The following is a 16,366-nucleotide window of genomic DNA, read 5'->3' as shown; positions in this document are numbered from 1 at the left end:
CAGGGGGGTTGGAACTACATGATCCTTGAGGTCCCCTCCAACCCGGGTCATTCTGTGATTCTGTGATTTCCATTTTCAGGAAGGCAGTGCCAAGGACAACCCATGGGTGCTGTGAGGGCCAGCTGGTCCCCTGCCTCAGCACTCCGGCTCAGGTCACGTATGGCTCTTGGGCACACCAGGCCTCCATAGTTTGCAGCTGAAAGTAGAACTTGCCAGTGCCACTAAAGTGGTTCATAGCGCTGAGTGGTGAATGTAGTTGGAATCTTTGTAACTATGAAAGGTGAATAGCTTCATAGCTTATTAAAGTAATTAGTTCAAAACTTGTCATTTGGTTAAAGAGCATTCAGTTTTTAAAAGAGGAATATTAAACTAGTTGGTCATTCACTCAAATTTCATAAATTTGTAATGTTCCTGGTTTACATCTGTGTGTATTTAAAGACACAGATGTATAGAAGGAAGTAATTCCCACTTGGAAGCCATGTGGATAACACCGATAAGTCATCTTAGTTTGGTTCAGCCCAGCCTACAAATGGCATCAACATCTTTAGGTTTTGTATTTTAAAGAAAGTAATGTGGACAGATGCTCTTGAATATTGCATGGTACCGCAGTCTCCTATAGGAGATAGCTGCAGGCTACAGACCACTTGAAAGTGAGAGCTCTCGGTGGTAGAAACAAGTACACAAGAGTTATCTAAATCATGGGATGACGTTTGCTAACTATCTGGGTGCCGTGAACCTTCTGATTCGATTGTTCTTTGTCACTTGCAGTTCGGATTTAGAGTGATTGGAGAGTCCCCGTTTGTCATTCTTGTCTGTAGTGGTATTGTCTCAGTTTGTTGCTGCAGGCACATATAGGAGAGGTTAGGTTGTCTGCAATTTGTGTGCTGTATGTTTGGCAAAGGCCCTTAGTGCTTCGGTTGCTTGTTTTTGTCAAGTGAATCCCAGAAATAAGCAAATGTTGGTGCTGATTACTTTGGCCTCTTGGTTGTGTTCTTGTAATTCTGTGTTTTGTTGAAGGAGCTGAGGTTTTGAGCTCAGTGAGATCCATGGTGGAATGGAAAGGGCTCTTCCACGTGGGTCCCAAAAACTTACATATGACACACAGTCTTAGTGCACCGGCTTAGATTCAGTTTTAAGATCAAATGGTAAGTGAGAATGGGAATTCTTGATGGTCTCAAACTGTCACTGACCTCAGTGGTTCTCTTCTGTCCTGTTCTGGCTGCGTGCTGGTGGAACTGGACAAGTCCCGGGGTTCCTTCTACCATGTGCCCAATTCCGGGCTGTGATCCTGCCAGCACTGGGCTCCTGGATCAGGTCTGGGAGCCCATGTGGCTGCAAGGTGCTGGGTGCCCTGCTCTGTAGGGCCCTGCCTCCCACAGCTCCATGTAGCACGATTCCACTGCACCGTGGTAGGGAAGCTGTGCTGGCAGGGCAGCCTGAAGGGCAGGGACATGGGATGTTTTGTCCTGATATATTTGGCAGGGAGACATTTTGGTAGTCCTTGCTGTGTTATGTCTGCATAGGTGAGGGTCTTGTTTTAGCATTTATTTAATAAAGGTTCTTCCTGCCATTCAGCTCTTTCACCACCTTGTTAATGGTTTTTGCATCTAAGGGTTAGTCCAGTGCCATCACTTGGCTTTTTATATTTGAAAACAACCCTGTTTCCAGCAAGTCTCTGGTATCTGCAGCTTAAGGATGAGCCTTGAAATGTAATATGACTCTTAATAAGGTCAGATATTTATTTGTGTTGCACAATGAGAACTTCTGGGAGCTGGAGATTCAGAATGTGCTTCTATTCACACGTTATTTTAGTAGAATTTGTTTTCTTTGAATTCAGTTTCCTCACGTTGTGGTTCATGAGATCAGCTCAAGTTGGAGAGTAAATATGAAGTTAGGGAAGCTCCTGAACAAGGCCCCTGTTCAGATACAGATGAATTTAGGGCTGATGCTGACTCGTTTGTGTTGTGAAGCTTGAGGGATTGTTATCCGATTAGTCAAACATTTCCATAGGTATCAATGCAAAAGCTGCCATCATTTCATGTTCATTCAGTTTGATAGCCAGGATCAAGTACTAAATCTAATGGGTTATACCACTGCTGTGTTTTACAGTGTACTGTGTTTTTAGTTTATTTCCAAGCTTTGTGCTATTAAGGAAACCACAGATAGGTGAGGCATTGGGTAGAAAAGAAGGTGCAGTGAGAAGGTTCTCTTCCTTCATCTCACTGACTGCCCTGGACCAAACAGAGCTGAGGAGATCTGACACCTGGCTTTGGAGAAGGGGATGTTGAGGGCTCTTTAGCCCTTTGGCTTTCAGTGATAGTCGGCTCTTTACTAGTCTCCACTGACTGCAGTCATTTGGAGGAGCACAGTCTGCATTTAAACTTCTTTATTTCAATATGAGGCAGAAATAAGGCGCACACAGACCCACATTTGTATGCAGTTACATCAACTTATTGCAACGTCAGATGGAAATGAAGTTAGCTGCCTTGCAACTGCTATGTAGTTGTGGATGTACTTTAATGTTGTTTGTTCAGTTGTGTTCTGTGGGTTTTTTGATTTTTGTTTGTTTTTTGCAGTAGGTTTCTCTTAACTTTCACTGAGGGAAGAAGTATTTTGTGTAAAAGAGTGAGAGTATGACTGGAAGAATGCGTAGATGCGAGAAGTTTGGCATATACTGGATTGACTGATCTGTGATTGAGGAGTTACAGTGCCCACTCACAAGTGCCTGGAGAGGAGGGCATGTCTGATTTTCTCCAATCTCATGGACTTTGCCTTTGGGTTGATGTGACGAGCAAAATGTCACACGCTTCCTGTGCCTCTTATATTTTGGAGAAAAGTCTCAGCTGCTGGATATTACCATGTGGGGTGTGTCTGTGTAGATGGGTATGTGCTGTGCACTGTGCAGCATCTGCTGCTGTGGTGCCTTGGCTTCCTCTGTGGTACGTGCAGGGCACTCTCTGCCTTCTGGAAGAGGTGTTCATGTAGTAGCCAGGCAGCAAAGAAGACTTAATGCAGCTATTTTCTTACTGTTCAATACACACCGTTGGCCTCGAAAGACATGAATATTTTTGGAGGTAATGTTGCGCTTCTTGGCCATGCCTGAATTGCCTTTTTTACGTGACGTAGAATGGCAGCATAAGTTTTATGAGAGAGTGCTTTCCTTGCAGCACCTCGGATGGGGAAAAAAGGCTTTTACTTCTGCAAACAAGGATGAGCTGTTGAAAAAGAGACTTTTCGGTTTTTGATGCGATTACTTGTTATTCCTTTAGGTAAGAATCTCTGGTCAGCCCTTAAGGTAGAAGAACATGGAATTTGGACCGTATCAAGTCTTAGTAAGCAGATAATTTGCAAGTGATAGAATTGGCTGTTTTTATTTGTGAGAATTGAGCATGAGGAAAGTTTGTGTGGAGTAGGGGTGTGATTTGAGAGGGACTGCTCCATCTCTGCATTCTGTTGCTTTTATTCTCTTCCTGTGGGCAGTTGATGTAGGTAAACAGGTACTAAAAACCACTTTGAGTAATAAATGTCAGAAGTGCAGTTTTGTAATTAATCTGGCGTGCTTTTGAGGTATCTAGTCTTTAATTTTAAGGTGATTTTAGATGACGTGAGTCCTGTAATGAGATATTTCGGATAGTTATGGATGCAGTAACCAAACAATTTAATTTGTTTGAGTAATAAGACACTGCATCCTGAGCACTGGCGGTCATCTTTATTTCACGTGTGGTCGTCCTAGAATCAGGAGACTGATAAATTACAGTGTTTTTTGAGGGAGAAAATGGGAGAAACTTGCTAAAAACTTCTTAAAATGAGGATGAACTGTGACTGCTGCCTAAATATGGCCTCGCTATGCTTTTAGCAGACAAATAGGAAGTCAGGTGGATACAGAGTTAACCACTTTCATTTAAATCACTTTGAAAAAGAAAGAATTTGATCTTCTTTAGAATAGCGACAAAAGTATTTTTTGTATTTCATTATTTTCAACTATTTTGATATGTCAACTCTATTCTTCCAGGAGAGTTCCAGTCTGGCATGCTGCCATATGCTGTTCTATTTTTATTGTTGCTTTAGGTGCCTTTTGGAAAACCGTATCCCAAGCTGTTCCTTGTAACTGCAGGCAGAATGAAGCTTTGGTGCTGCGATGGAGGGCAGCCTGCGGTCACACAGGGGGATCCCTCTGGAGGGGTTTGCCCTGTCATGTTCTGAGTGCCTCAAATAGAGAGTTTTTGCAGTCACTCTGGCGACTTCTAATGCTGTTCTCATTTGGAAGGACTGAAGTTGGCTTAACAATAATGGAAAAAATAATTCCCTGCCTGTACCCCACTGGAAGTTTGGGAAGTCGTCCTTGATGATGGAGGTTTGGGAAGCTACAGACGTGTTTAAATCTAATTATGCTCTGTGCTCTTTATTGGTAATAATTCAGGGAGAAAGAGAGAAGTACCTCTTGGTGCCCATTTTCCTTTTCCATTGGTCACATTTTCCATCTTTATTTTTATTATTATCCAACCCCAGGCTTCACTTTTGTATCTGTGACAAAGCCCTACCAATAAACCTGCCTTTCCTGGGTGACTTACCTGGTTGCTGCAGTGTCACTCTTGCTCCAATCATATGATTTTTTAGTACCGTTTCTTCAGTTTTCGTATTCAAGCAGCGATATTTTTATTCATTCTCATAAGTATTATTTCTAGAAATCTACACTTCATTGGAAACTATGATAACCAGGAAGCAAAGCTGCGCAAGTAGCTTTATCGCCTCTGTCATGTGGGTCTGTTGTTGGTGGCCTAATATGTGACTGGGCAAAAAAGGTGAAATGGGTTTTCGCACATTGATTTACCAAGCATGGCAATAGTTTATTAAGGCACAACTTTCAATGATGGAGGAAAATGTATCTTTTCTTACTTATAACGTGCTGCTGGCTTACATTCACCTCTGCTATTGCATGTTGAAACCACTCTTGTTTAATTAATTGGACTTCCGTTCAGTGTTGATAAGTCATATTTTATAAACTAATGTGTTTATATCGGTATTTGTTTAATTTTCAAAACATTCATCAATTAATATGTGTTGCCGATGTAGTGCCTGTGCAGTATTACCGTGCTACTGAGGAATTGTGTAAACTGGGAGACCTGTGGCTGACAGCTCAAAAATAATCAGACAAATCAGCCTTGAGGCGCTTTATTTCTCCCGCTGCATTGCATTGGCTTTCTGGTTATATCGCTCAATTTCTGCTCACCGATGGGATATCGTTATGGAAGTTAATGAAGTTCTCATCTTAGAAGGTAGAGTGTTTGTGCCTCAAAGAGGTGAATCGCATACGTCAGTACGCTACAAAAATGGCAAGTGTACGATCAAGTAATTCCCTTCACACGCAGTAGGTCGGGCATTAAGATTCTTCAAATACAATAACAACCTGTACAAAATGGAATTCTCAGGTTTTTTCCTCATGTGCTGAGGGGATATAAATGACAGTAAGCATACCTCGAATTCAGAACTGGTTAAGGAAGTTCTGTTTGCAGAGTGGATTAATGGATTCTTGCATAATCCTGCAAGTGGGCTTAGGCATCCTTTGTCTCCAGTGAAGAGGAAAATGATAACAGTTTTGGATTAAAGATTGCAGCCATGTTCTAAGTAGTTCGGAACTCTAAGACACTTATGATGTTCTTCAGGCATTTTTTTTTTTTTCCCCCAGTAAACATAATTTGAGAGTGTATATTAAGGGATCCTGGGAGATGAGGTAGAGATACCAGGTAAACAGAACTGTACCAAAGAAGATGGGAAAGTGTAGGAAGGCGAGTGTGCTTGCTGGAACCATTTGAAAAGCATTTTATGTGTCCAGCTACATCACCTTCATGCTGTTGTTTCTGTAGTGGAGTATGTTGCCATTAGGCTATTGGCTTCATCTGGCTTAGGTGATGGCTTTCATGTAGGGTCTGAGTCGTGGGGCATGTTGTCCAATTAGGTATAGGAAATACAGATGCTTGCCTTAAATGTCTGAAAGTTATTTTTTCCAAATCCTTTGGGAGGATCTGTAGGAGAGAGCTCAAGCTTGTGATCTCTTGAACATGGAGAGCTATTCCTAATACATAGAAGGCAGCTGATGGAGAGAGGGTTGCTGGAACTGACAAAGAAGGCCCAAACTGGGCAGTTATGTAACCAGGAGTTGTTTTGGAGCACATGTTCCACATGCAGAGATCCCTGCTCCACTGAGCTCTGTTGTCCCCTTCTACTTTTAGGTGTGTGTTCATTGTGCCACCAGGCCATTGCAGTGCCTTGCTTCCACTAGTGGGATGGTCCTGATCCTGTGGCTCCTCCTGCAACCCTTAGGAGAACCTGCCTTTTGAGGAGCTGAGCTGCAGAGCAGGGGTGGTTTTCTGTGCGGCAGATGCCTAAATCCCCGTGGAGCCTCTGGGTGGAAGGGCACAGAGGCTTCTGGCAGCAGGAAGGAGGTGCTAAGCAGGGCTGGCCCTTTGGGCTCCTGGAGCTGCTGCAAGGGCCATCTGGGCAGGTGGCGGTGGGAATGTTTTCAGTAACAAGGGCTGGGCAAATAAAACTTTACTCCTGCTGTCATCTGCTTTCCTACCTGATCTTAGCCTGAAAAACCGTTTGGGCTGTGTGCCAGTTCCAAAAGTAATCCTATAATCTTTGCTGTGATCTCCCTTTTATCTTTTTCTGTCTGAAATGTTACACAGTCTGTAATAGATCAGTTAGAGCTCTGCAAGGAAATTCAGGACTGCTGTTGATTTGCATTAATATATGCAGGCAGGAAGATCACGTACATTTCTCTTTCGTTTCTGTCTGCACCCCCATGGGAAGCTGCTCAGGTGTTATGTGGGGTGGGGCACAGGAGATGAAGGAGGTCTGGGATCCTGGTGGCAGGAACATCCTCTGTATGAGACTTTCTTTTAGCCTTAGCACAGCTAATCAGATGCTGTTGTCAGAACCCTGCTAGACCTCCTGCTTCAGTTGGACGCGTACCAGCCTGCTGTGGTTAGATCTCATTATGAGCCTTTGCACTTTGGAGTTTGCTGTGGTTTGTGTAAGCTGTAGTGCCAGTTCTACACTTGAGATCTGCTGTAGGTCCATGAACAGGCCAGTGTGAGCCATCCTACACGCTAAGTCGTGTTCCTCCCACTTGATCTCCTTCTCGTCTTCCAGAAAGTAGACAAAACAATGCCTGAACACTCCTCCCAGCTCTTCTCTCTGCCCCTTTTTGTTCAGAGCAAGTTATTTTCTTCCAGCTGCTGGAAGAAAGCTTAACCAAACATGTTATTTTAACTAGGTGGAATTACCCAGCTTTTCCTATAGGTAGAGGATGGTGGTTTTCCTTATGTGTTTGGGAAGAGCTTTCCTGTTAACTTACCAGAAGCTATGGCGTATAACAGACCGCTTAATTCCTCACCACCTCGGAGTTTACATCTGTGGAAACTGGTCTGCTTTAGGCAGAAGCTGCGATTGGCTGAAAATAAGCTTCTGTGTGAATAATCAAAGTGACAACTATGCTGTAGGCTGTGTGTTTTGCATTGTGGAGTTGTAGTCTGGTCAGAAATACTAGACAGCCAAAGAGCAAGATGTACAAAATAATTGGAGTTTTGGAGATCGTTTTAGATTGTACCAAGGACCACAGAGGTTCAGGTTGTTTGCTGTCCTTCCGTACAAGCTGTGTTGGAAGAGGAGTTGCTTTTTGATGTCTAATTTTTGTAGAAGGATGCGAGCGTGGCTGTTGGGCATTGGCTTCCCAGTTCTGTATGTAGGTGCTCCCTGGAAAGGCTGCTGTGGATGTTGCTGTGATTGCCTGATCTGTATCAGGTTCTCTTTACTGCTGTAAAAATGTTTCTGTGGGACTTCCCTGCTTGGAGGCATGCCAAAGTGAGTGTGTGGGAAGACTTAATACTTGCTGCTTACATAGCATTTTGTATGTTCAGAGTCGTCTGCAAATACTAACTAATCTTTATTTAACGTTCGAGCCCAATTTCTGTCACTACAAATCAGTAACAGCCGCTTATGACCCCTTCTTTTTTAATGTCAAGAGAACAAAATGCTGTAAGCAGCGTAGTTAAGACTAATCTTTGCCATCTTATTAATGTACCGTTTTTTGTCACCACGGTGCTGGCAGAGTGTGATGTAGAGAGTTACGGATGGAGTGTGGTGTGACCCTTCAGGAGGGCTGTGTGTTGTACGATGCTGCCTGCTGGAAAAAATGGCACTTTGCTCCTTTTCTGTGTGGAATTCCTGTCTATTCTGTGCTGTTTTTTTGTTTCTGCTGCATTAAAGTGCTTTTTTTTTCCTCCTCACCTTGAGGAGTGGTAGCAAGTGATGCTGTTATTCTGAGCACACTTCAGAAGTCTCGTTCATCTTAAGACTAAGTCTTACATTGGAACTGATTTTAATTCCGGACTGTATACACGTACTTAAAAGACACTGAAATTTTCCCTGCTTATGTTATGGCTTTACTGCTGCTTTTGTCTTTCAAAGACCTTATGAAATACGTTCTTCTATTAGAGAAGTTGGTAGATATGTGTCTTTGCATGGAGGTTGGATTGGATGCGTTCTTGAGTTAAGCATCCTTCTAAATAGAGGCTTCAGCAGCTCTTACTGTCCAAGGTTTTGTCTTTCGCAGTATTAACAGTGAATTTATATTATTCTCTAAGCAAGTTTGAATTGTAGCTTGTAACATTAAGTCAACTGTAAGTGTCAAGGAAGCAGGGCAAGCCCTTTGCTTTCCATTGTTCTTCCTCTCCGGCCAAGCAGTTCATCATGCTTAATTTGATTGTTGCAAGCGGATGTTATTGAACGTTGGTGAATGAGGATGGTGTTTGTTGTAAGACGTAGAATATTCACAACCTTAGAACTTCTGACCTGAAAGTGTGACATTATGTACCTTCTTATGGTAGGTAGTGTTCTGTACAAAGATGATAATCAAACCAATAAAGCCTAAGTAACCTATATGCAGGCTTGGTGTTGTTTTATATAATATCAAAAGATTAGAGCTCTTAAAACAACTAACGTGTGTATTTCTATGTAGTTATAATCCAACTAACTGTCAGTCAAAGCAGCTCAGGTACGAGCACTGCCTAAAAATTTCCATTTTGTTTGTTTTCGGATAATAACACCATTTCTAGAAGATATGCAGATCAATGAAGAAAATCATTAGGAACAGCACTGGTTATCGTTACAGACCTGCGGTATTAAAGTGCTCAGCGGTGAGTGCTGTCTGTAATTGAATAAAGCTGGTCCCGGCTTCATACTGAGCAGTGGCAGGCACTAACCATGTCTGATACGCTGCAGAAACATAGTAGCAACAGTAATGGATCAGAGAACTTAAATGAGACCACTTGTAGCTGTGCTTGGTGAAACGAGCTGGGCTTCTTTGTTCAACAGGGATTTAACGTGTTTCTGTCACATCCCTCCTGCCTTTGCTGCTGGTTTGTAGAGGGTTTAAGGAAAGGTGATCAGCTGGTGGCTTGTCACATCATTTCTTCAGGCACTACAGAACAAGTGAGTGAAGTTTTTGTTGCTGTAGGAAAAGCAGCACTTCCAGGCCAGGCTTCTGTCTTGTAATGGGCCCCAGTACCTCTGGTTGCTGGTACTTGGGCACTGGGCAGACTGTATTGCAGTGCCGCAGCCACAGAGAGAAGGTTGGTTTGGAGCCACCTGTGGCAACGCTTGAAGCAGTTGCGGTTCACCAGAACAACATGGATATCTTTTTTCCTTCAACATAATTTGACAGTTGATGATTCCTGCAGCATTGTCACCCTGCTGTTGCCTCGCACCAGCCACGTGACTCTTGTTAAGTGCACCCAACTTACTGAACCACTGGAAAGCTAATTCATCCAATAAGAAACTAATAGATGGTTGCTCAACTGGTTCAGCACAGGGTCTGGCAGTGCCCTTGGCCTTGAGATCTGGCCAGAAGCAAGCAGGCAGCAGGACTGTTGCTGTCACCAGTAGCAGCCCATCCCTTTTATTAACAAACTGCTGTTTGTTTTGTCCTGTTATTGTTTGTAGCTTCAGTTGTTATTTAGCCAAAAAACCACAATTTCTTCAAGTTGGTATAAAATATGCTTTCGGTTGATAACTGGAAGGAATATTAATGGGGGGAAGTAGAAATGCCTAGTATTTGGGCACATTGATTCTACTAAACGGCTTCTTTTTCTAAGCATGAATGACAATATGAAAAGGCATATAGAAGACAAAGGCTGTGAAACAGAGAAGTAAATGGAACTAAACTAAGTTGGAGCACTTAAGTTTTAATAATCGTGTTTTGTACAATGTAGATGTAACAAATTCTGTATTCCAGCTGATCTTTCAATCGTAAAACGAGTGCAAATCGTCACCCCCCTGGGGAGAGTGCAGTGATTCTCATCGCTTCATTTCGAGGATTTGATGGTTCCTGCACAAGTGACTTCACACGCTCAGAGTTGGGGGGGGGGGGGGTGGTTACATGTTGCAGGTGGTACAGGGCCATTTGTGTATCACCGCACTGCAGTGCATTGGATAGTGTGTTAGGAATCCAGGGTATTTGCGTCCTCAGACCAGTTAAATTTCACCATATTTTTGGCTCTGTTCAAGTGATTCTCTGGAGACACTAACATGGGAGTAGATCACCCTCCACATAAAGAGGAGAAAGGTTCTGCAGCTCATTTAGAGAACGCAGAGGTGAAGGAATTATTCAGTTGAGTAGAATTCAAACAATATAACTGACATATTGCTGCAAAAATATTGCTATTTTGGTCATAGAACCAAATGTCAGCTGTTGCAATTGTTGTGCTTACAAATAGTATAATAAGATAGCAAATCGGAACAATTAATATATTTTTATAGTCAGGAAGAATAAGCAAAAAAGCTTTTATTGTTGGTATGCAAAAATGTTCATTGAGAAACATTTCACCTGTGTTGTAGTGGACGCTCAAGTCTTGAGCAAACAATATTAAGGAATGCCTTGCTATGGAGAGTATACATGGGATGGGATTGAAAGGAGAAGAAGGGGTTTAGCTTGAGAGAAACAAATTACCAGGAAACAGAATGGTCAGAAATGATAATCTTACGTAAGAACGTATTAAGGTGTGGTGTGTATCAGGAAATGTAGAGTGTCTTTTGGGGAAATGTAATAGCAAGTATTGGGTAGTGATTGGAAATGCTACCTTACATCAATTGAAGTTAGGCAGATGCTGTGACGTTTTGTTTTGTTATATTCCATGCTGGTTTTAGGACAATTAGCACGTTTATCTTTATGCTTGGAGTTGCCTTCTCTTGCTATGTAGTTAGGCTTAGATTTCTTTTTAAATCACTGCTGTATGTAACTTTGTAACTTGTGACTAAGGTGACATTAGAAGTTTAGTTCTTCATGTGCTCTTTGCCTCCTGCCCCTCCCCACCTTTTGCTCCCTGCTCAGCTTGCTTTTCTCATACAGTTCAGGTGCTCTTTTTGGGAGAAAACTGAATTCAACAGGAGCTCTGTAAAAGATGGGCTTTAGCTGTCTTCACTATTGGTTTAAGTATTGCTTCAGTGAATTAATTCTTTTATACTTGATGAAGCAACCCTGTTCTAGTGCCCATCCTTTGTGAAAAATGACTGGAAGCACACAGAATCCACTTGTCAATAAATCAAGAGTGCTACAGCTGTGTGTTTGAAATCTCCTACCCATTCAACCTGTTGGACAGCTTAAAGTTAGATCAGACTTAGTATGGAATCACGTATCTCCCACATCCAGGGCAGACACAGCATGGTACTCCTGCAGACTTATGGAAGTATATCTGCATGCCTTGGTGTAAGCCGGGTCTGCATCTCATGGCTGTGTGCCCTGGGACCACTTTGACCAAGTGCTGCCAGCTCTGTGCTGGGTGGGCACTCCTTACTTATTAAGCAGCCCTGTAGGCAGAGGCTGGGAGCTGGGGCAGCTGGCTGCAGTTCCACCTGTCTTTTAAGTTTGATCCTCCTGTGCTTAGACTCTTTTTGGTGACTTGATTCTTAAACGAGATGGTTATTTGTTCTGCAGATGTTGTATGGTATTTGGAAGAGGCCGTGTTACTTTTGCCCTGAGCATTGCTCCACATGTATGGTGACAACAGAGGTGAGCAGAGATGTTGGTGCTGCCTATTTGCACCTCTGCCATAAGGTACAAAACAGAATTTGTGGGTTGTGCTTTTCTTTATCTATCAGGTGCTGATAAATGTGAATTATTACTTGACATTAAATTTCTTTTTAGTAGGAGCATGAATAAAACAGGCAAAAATATTACAGAAAAGTCAGTGCTACTAATTTTTCTTAATAAAGGCCAAATTATCTGGTACTTAAATGCTGTCCACTTCATTGTGGCTGAAAAGCGATATTCTGTTTGGTAGTTGTTGCCTTCCTGAAGCAATTCTTCACCCATGCCCTTCCTGTTTGTCTCCTCCCTCTCTCCTGTTGCTGCCCTCATCTACTTATATTTATGGATAGCATCTGTCTTCTAACAATGTTAATTCTGCCACCTCTAGGAGTTCTCTGAGAGGTTTAATGAACAGTGTTTACAAAATCTGGCACTGATGCTTGGTAATTCTTCTATGAGATGAACTGTCTTCACTGTTGTAAGTGGAACTGGGGGTAGCTGGCAGCAATAGGGATGTGGGCTGTGGGTCTGCACTAGGAATGATCGCCGATAGGTGTAGGAAACTCAGCCTGGTCTTATTTATTTGAGATATATTGTTATCCCTCCTCACGAGAGTCTCACGAGAGGAATCTGGATTGTTTGTATTTTTGTACGTGGCCAAACCATGTGAGATTATTTCTTCCAGGGGAAAAAAATAAAGGACCTACAGTGTTCTTAGAAACAGTGGCTTAAACTTAAAAACTCATTTTTCTTGTCTTGTACCATTGATTGAGAACACCATGGTGGTTTCAGGAAACTGTACAAAGCTTGCCTTGTCCGGAGGGTAAGTGGTCAGCTAATCGCCTGTTTTTAAGAGTAAGTTAATTAAAATGTTGTCTTTTCAAATGAATAATGGCTAAATATTTGCAGATATTTCTGATGGATATTTTTTGAGTATATACCATCTGTAGACAGATTTCTCTGAATGTCGTCTTGCTTGTAGCTGTAGAACCACGAGTAGCATTTCTTACTAACCACCAATACATTATCTGATGAGTTATTGCCTGGGTTTGTCCTCTGATTGCCCCTACACCATGTCTTGTAAGATTTAGAGTTCATTGGAGGGGAGAACTGTGGAAGCCTCCCTGGAGCACAAAACAATGGTTGTGGGCTAAAGGGAGATGGAGCAAATGTATAAAAGTATAGCTCGTGCCTTTCCCCGATCAGTCAGGGATCATAAAGGATGCAGGGAGCCTGTGCTGCAGGGGCACGTATTTGGTTAGAGCTGCAATGTCGAGTGCTAGATGTGTGCTAATACTCAGAGGTTTTGAGAGCTCAGCGTGTGTTCAGAGGCATTGACCTGCCTTTTTCTCCCTGCACCGGAGCACAGGTAGCATTGGGGCTGACACAGCAGCGGAAGTTCTGTCTTACATAATGTGCCTGGGAAGGAACACGGAGGTGAATATTTCTGTTCCAGCTCTGCAGTTTTCTTTGGGGTTTGACTTGTGGGTGGTCATTACTCATTCTATTCTCAAGCTGTTTTATTGGCAAATAGGTAACTTGCATCCAATATGCGAGACAGCTTTTTTTCATGTGTAAAACTTTGTGAAAGATTTGCTGAAATTATCATTAAAAAATGTTTTCAGTTTTTCTTAGTGAAGTTTTTCATGAACAATTTTATGTCTTTATTAAAGATACTCAAGTACTGAAATTTCCTGCGTAAGAACAGAGAGTTGCTAAATGTAGGATAGCAAATGTTTTTCATGTTAAGTTCTCTTTGCCCTTCTGCATGGTGCCCCTGTTCCCCCCTTCCATGGTGGCTGCAGGATTGCACTGGTGCTGGTTTCATTCTTGTGGCATTTGCTTTTAATGGCAAATGTGAATGCAAGTCGTGGTCTCTCACCTTTTCCCCCCCCGTTAGAAGTGTGGGGTGTCTGTTATCTACCTGTGTGTAGCTGCTGTGTGTTACCGATGCTGCTTTAATCAAGCACAAGCAGTTTCCAGAGAACATCTTGAAGGCATATTGTTTCCTTGGGGATTTATTGCATTTGCAGCATCGCACCTCTGTTCCTGCTGCTTACAGAATATGATTATCAGCCGTTAGTACTGAATACTTAAATGTGGCCGGCGCACTCTGCTTTCCTTCTTATCTCCGATTTCTCTGCTGCTCATTGTGAGGGATCCCTATCCAGCATTGTGCAGTTTTGTTCACCTTTCATACTCTTTGTTGATTCCTGTTCTTGCAGTTCCAATATGAATTCTTACCAATTCTGCTGACAGAAATGTTGCTAGGGTTGGTTGGTTGGTTGCAAAATGTTCTTCCTCCAATATGGCTGCTTCATTTTCCTATGTAAGTTAAAAGTTCCTTCTATTTTTGCTAGTGGTCAGTCAGTGTCTTTGTGAGGAATTTACTTGTTTAGGGGATTACGTTGTCGATTTCTCCCTCCGCCCCAGTTGTGTGCTCTAGAAAATGGAAACATCTCATTCAGAGTTTTGGACTTTTACCTTCATTTTGCTTAGATTGGAACTGTTAACAAGTAATAGATTATCTTGTGCGTTACAGGCAGCGTCACATACGAGCACATAAATTGCTGTTTCAAACCCATTAGTTTAAATTCTTTTGTACTTAGAATGGTCCTTGCTGTACATTTTCCTGCTGTCCCGCAGGTGGTTGTGTTTGTGCTTGGCCCAGATGTACAGCCCTGGCACTTCTTTGTCTTCTCTCCATTGACAAATGTTAGCCTCCATTTGGAACAAGAGTATTGGTGTGGAAAAGGGGAACCACCCAATGGCATTGCTTCCTGCTGGCTCTTGAGAAGTATTTTAACACAACAAATTCTCAGAGAGTTTTTGAGGTGGAAATTGTTGTTTGCTCCAAGGAACGACCCCATGTGTGAAACGAATGATGAATCCTTTCCTAGGGTCATTGGAGGAAGTGAAAATAATGTATGTGCTTCTGAAGGTAATGCCGGGCAGTTGTCTTTTCTCTTGCTCTCTCTTTTTTTCCTCTGCAAAATTCTTTTGCCTTCCATATAAATGGGGAGGAACTGATTCCTGGTGAAATCAGGTGAAGATACGCTGATGTCATTAATAATCAGAGCAAAAGCTACTTAAATTTTCTCCCCAAAGCATTCTTTTAGAGTATGCTGAGTTGTGCTGTAATACACAAATAAATATGGAAATAGCATAAAGAATGATTCTGCTTTCATTGCTGTAGACTGCTGCTTGTAGTCAGTAATCATCGTGCACTTAATACATCATTATATGGTCCAGTAGAGAATGGCATGGCGTTATTTTGCTTGTGAATAAGTGATTAGTATTTGGATATGCTGGAGAGAGTCCTGATGCTGTTCTCTTAGGCCTGAACTGGTCAGGTATCCTTCCTAGCTGGCTTCTTTTTTTGTAGACTGCAAGAAACATCAGAATCAGTGTATAAAGCACATCTCAGGCTTGAAGGTTTCTGTGCATTTATTGGTGGGGAAGCATTGTGAGCAACTGTTCTGATGAAGTGCTTTCTGTTTCTTTGTGTCACTACTACAGAGGTGGCAAAGGCTGTTGTAGAGCTTGTTGCTGGCAGTGGTTGCTGCGTGCACACTGAGCACTAAGGGTTGATACCTGTTTTTTGGCACTTCCTGTACTTTCTCATTCTGATTAATGGATGTGGATCTTAATTGGAATTGATTCCCTGGGAGACTTGGGCAGAGTTCTGTAAATCAAGTGGTATCTTTGTTTTATGCTTCTTAAAGCTTTTTTAATTTCTCAGGTGATGTTTGTATGTTATGCTGGTTTATTCTGCTGTTAAAACTGTGGTGGTTTCACCATTGTTTTGCGTAACATGTCCTCCAGTTGCTCTGGCTCTGTCCTTAGACCATCTCTTAGCACATAAGCTCAGTTCAGGAGCAGTAAGTGAATTATTGCTTGTTCCACAGCTGTGCCTCAGCTCCCGAGCAGTGAGGAGCAGTGCCTTGCTGCCTGCTCTTAACTATGGTCCTTCCCTGCAGCCTCAGCTCACCAAAGAGGAATTCATAGGTTTGCAGCTTGCTGATCTTACCTGCGAGTGAAGCTTGTCTACCTTTCTGTTTTTATTCTGCCTTGTTTACACACTAAGCTGTTTATTATACAGTGTTCTGCGGTTCTAGAATAGTTTTTACACTTAGCGTACAAAGTCTTAAGTTAATTCACATAGTAATAAAATTTACGTTCTGTAATTAGTTTTTTTGGCAGGCGTCTGTTTCACAGTAATGAATTGGTATCAGTTCCTGAAATGTCTGTTGACTGTCTAGAGAAATGTAGGAGAGCTGG

At 42.3% G+C, this 16,366-nt stretch overlaps 1 protein-coding gene across 12 annotated transcripts in view; it reads left to right on the top strand.

The window, feature by feature from the left end:
* The window catches only part of STAG2 (STAG2 cohesin complex component), a 68,194-nt gene that overhangs the window by 2,646 nt on the left and 49,182 nt on the right, over positions 1-16,366 (top strand). The window lies entirely within an intron of this gene.

The sequence above is a fragment of the Coturnix japonica genome, chromosome 4 (assembly GCF_054131305.1).
Source record: "Coturnix japonica strain WE chromosome 4, WE-NBRP24, whole genome shotgun sequence".
Taxonomy (NCBI): Eukaryota; Metazoa; Chordata; class Aves; order Galliformes; family Phasianidae; genus Coturnix; species Coturnix japonica.
Note: the sequence above shows the minus strand (reverse complement) of the source record. Positions and strands in the feature narration are given on the sequence as shown.